The sequence below is a fragment of the Gossypium arboreum genome, chromosome 13 (genome assembly GCF_025698485.1).
Source record: "Gossypium arboreum isolate Shixiya-1 chromosome 13, ASM2569848v2, whole genome shotgun sequence".
NCBI lineage: Eukaryota > Viridiplantae > Streptophyta > Magnoliopsida > Malvales > Malvaceae > Gossypium > Gossypium arboreum.
In genome coordinates, this window is record NC_069082.1 from 6,910,001 (window position 1) to 6,913,951 (window position 3,951).

The window sequence follows — 3,951 nt, forward strand, 5'->3', positions numbered from 1 at the left end:
GTACCTTCAATCTTATTATAGGCATCCACAAAAGGGTAATTTGACTAACAAAAGGCACAAATAAACAGAATAACCATGCACGTTGAAGAGCAGGTTCAAATCATTCACTGGAGTGCCTATTTATATTTCAGCGAAAAACATAGAACTTAAAGGCAAAGTACTTTTCCACTTTTCTGAGTGAGTTCCCATTGTCTCTGTCTGCAAAGACTGCTTTATTTCATTTTCCTGAATCAACTACCAGGCTATACTAGATGGGCTAGGCAGCTAGCTCCCACCTTGCCCCAACCCCTCACCCTTTGCTCAAAGGTGTGATTCAGACCTACATCCTTATGCATAACTAAACAACATTGCCATTTAAATTAAGTCCAAAGACCCAGCTTGAAAAGTTTATTAGGACATTAAGTAGTGATTAGGTGTCTACTAGCTGCCTAGTTGTTCTGGAATTTCATTTTTTTAAATTACTTTTGTGCGAATCAAAAAATCTAATTTCTAAGGACAGTAACTATGAAACTATTGATTAAAAAGTCAGACACTTCGTGGTTAAAAGAAATTTATAAAATTTGGGAGATTCATAACCTGTAGATGTTATGGCCTCTAGGGGATCCGTATTTCGAATTAATAACTATATACTGGGATTAAAATATAGATAAACGCTATAATCTGGTACTAATGCAATTTCGAAAGCCCTTAGCATTCAATTGTAGCAGGCCAATGATACATTGAAGTATTGAACCAATTCAAAAGTGAGAGATTGAGAAACTTTGGTCTTCCTAGAATGAGCCCATTGGAAAGTAATAGAATTTCTAAGAGAAAAGATCTACTAACTATATACCAGACATGAAGGATATCCAAAATTGGGCATTTGGTCTAGTGGTATGATTCTCGCTTTGGGTGCGAGAGGTCCCGAGTTTGATTCTCGGAATGCCCCAATTTCTTGCCTTTTTCTTTTCTGTTCCCTGTTTTATATCCTAAAATATTTTATTAGAGGAATCTTTAGTAAAGTCAACTTCCAGAGCATAATATTGAACGTCATAGACTTAGATTGATCTGTTTCTAATGAGTCTCAAGAAATAAATAGAACAATGAATAAATTATGTTGTATGAATCATCTTTGCATGTGGGCAAGCTGGCCTCATACCTGAAGTAACAGTCATTAGAAAACAGAATTCTGTCTTATACCTGTGAAAATAAAGGAATAGAGAAGTTAATCAATAATAACCAGTTTAGCCAAAGATAGAGAAAGGAAAGGCCAACAGAAAAGAAGTCCATCTGTCATTCTGACCAAGAACCATGCTACACTCCATGCTATGGGTCTCCTCCATCAGCTTCTCCTATTGCACCAACACGCCTTCAACCAAAGGTTAAAATAGGATTCAAACCCAGGTCAACAGAATTAGAATGACTTTAGCTAAAGTAGTTAACATTCTTGTGAAAATAGAAGACTTTTAAGTATTTCTGCATAACTTCATAACTGTTCATTCCAATAGCTAAAAAGATCACAATCAATCTAGTTCTGATCAGAGGGTCAAAGATTTCATCAATAAATAAAGGCTCACACCACTTATAGAAAACTACTACCTTTGAATGTAATAACCATAAATTATAGAGAACAAACAAGTGTTTGGTCTTGTGATGTGATTCTAACTTTTGGTGCAAGAGGTTCCCCATTCAATTCTCAGAATGCCCAACTGTTTTTTTCACTATCTGCTATCCATTTGAAACTGTACACAAGATGATTGTGGCCCGAAGCCATCTTTGAAAGTATTAATTGTTTTCTGACAAGACAATTCAAAAACTAGTTGCAAAACTAAATAAAATAAGGAGCAAATCTTTATGTAATTTTATTAATAGCTCTCAAAGTCTTCAGATAAAATATACCGCCCATCCCAGTCAAAAATGAATCAACTTGCTTTGGTTGTAAATGAACGGACATTTGAGGAGCAGGCTTAAATACTTCTTGACCAATGTTTATGACAAGAAAAACTAGTGAACTAGAAAGCCAGATCTAAAGTAGATGGCAAAGCGGGGTGCAACTACTGTAGTAAAAAGAGAGGCAAAGCACTGCAAAGGTGCAAAACTTGGTCAAGGTATAATGTAGACTTACTAAATGCTTTAACAGCTAAAGTAGATGGCACCTCCACCTACTGCCTCAATAAAAGACTTTTCCATTTAGTTTGCAGAGCCCAGAAACCAAAGGATTAAGGTTACAGCTTTAATGGAACAGTCACTAACAGCCTAATCATTCAATAAGCTCATCTTTAAACCATTCTTCTACAACAACTAAGCAGGCAGGCATCCAAATTTATCAGATTCTTGAAGAAAATACCTGAAGGCAAAAAGGAATTTCTGATAAACATCAAAGATTGGGCATTCCATCTACTAGAATAATTATATAATACTACCGGCATTCAGATTTCAAACAAGTTAGGGGATACAAATTCAAGTCAAACATCTGTAATTAAAGATTTGGTCCAGTTGTATGATTCACTCTTCGTGAAGTCCTAAGTTCAATTCTCGGAATGCCTCAAAACCCTTTCTTTTTCCATTTCCAAATTTTGCAACTAGAAATAATTGATCATCAGAATCCACAATTCAACTTAAAGTAAGTGTACTAATAGAGCTATTAATGAAAAGATATACAAAAATTATAAGACTTTGCCTAACCCTAGACTCCAATAGGTTCAAAATAATATCAAAGAATTCTTGTAAAACTCTAAATATATATATGAATTTAAGAAATCATCAGTCGATAAACTTCCACTTACCATTAAGCCAAACAAAATCGCCACGAATTAGCAAACAGTATACAAAAGAATACAATACGAAAACTCGTCAAGCTCCACAGCAGCAAGTTACAAGCGATTGCTGCTTCATTCATATGATTGGAAAATGGAGGGAAATTAAAAAAAAAAAAAAGCAGCTTTTCAGGTTACTTAATTTCCATGGCTTTTCGTCAAAACAGGAACCGACAAGGAAAGGAGACTGAAGAGGGAAAGACTTGGGTCAAAACTCATAATGGAGTCACCAATGGGGTCTAATTTTATTTTTAGTCCCTCTATTATGTTGACAAATGAGCTTTGCCCCTTTTATTTTAATTTAACAGTTTTAACCCTCTACTTTTTATAATAATGTTAATAGTAGATTTAAATTGATAACACCTTTAGTCACTGTCATTAAATAGATTACATAGAATTTTTTTGCTATTATTCAAGCATTTTGTCAAAGTGATGTGAAATTTTAATTAATTATATTCAATTAATAATAAATTTACACATTTAAAATTATTTTAAAAATTTTACTTGTCACTTTAACTGCAAAATGAATAGGGTTATCGTTTTCAACCTACTAATAACTTAGAAGACGAAATTATACCAAATTATAATTTAGGATTAAATCCTAAATATAAACCTACCAGAGGGACTAAACTAAAAATTAGACTCACCAGCTGGAAATCTGGTTCTCTGTTTATGCTTTTGGGTTAAAAATAAACATAATATTATTACGTCAACGAACATTCCTTTGGCAGTCAATAATTCCGCCGTCTTGCACTCACAAATTAATTAATAATTGGTTAAACTTTCTATTAGTCCCTGTACTTTGAGAAACTTATGAATTTAGTCCTTGTATTTTAATTTGATCAATTTTAGTCCATATATTTTTTGAATTGGTCCCTTTAGTCTCTATATTTTTTTAATTTTAAAATTTTAGTGTTAAGCCAAATAGTAACAGTTAAATTCTTTTGGTTAAATTCAATTAATGGTCTTGTGCTATGCATAGTGACGAATCCAAAAATACGGCTTAGGGGACAAGAGCAAAGTCAAAGAAAAATTTAGGGGGCAGAATTAAATTATATATTTTTATAATAGTAAAAATGCAATTTCGTCATTTTAATAGCTTATATCTTTGTAATTTTTAGAGGATTAAATTAAATTTTTATCATTTTGTGAGGGT

General features: G+C 33.0%; 1 long non-coding RNA gene and 1 other non-coding gene across 3 annotated transcripts in view; one reads left to right on the forward strand and one right to left on the reverse strand.

Moving 5' to 3' along the window:
- The window catches only part of LOC128286738 (uncharacterized), an 8,308-nt gene extending 5,300 nt beyond the window's left edge, over nt 1–3,008 (reverse strand). For both annotated transcript variants that reach the window (XR_008277397.1, XR_008277396.1), the window contains exons 1-3: nt 2,766–3,008; nt 1,283–1,348; nt 1,139–1,179 (exon numbers count right to left, since the gene is read on the reverse strand). This is a non-coding gene — a long non-coding RNA (uncharacterized LOC128286738). The remainder of the gene's footprint in view (nt 1–1,138; nt 1,180–1,282; nt 1,349–2,765) is intronic.
- TRNAP-UGG (transfer RNA proline (anticodon UGG)) lies at nt 857–928 on the forward strand. The gene has a single exon. It is a non-coding gene; the product is annotated as a tRNA-Pro (tRNA).
- Nucleotides 3,009–3,951: the final 943 nt, after the last annotated feature.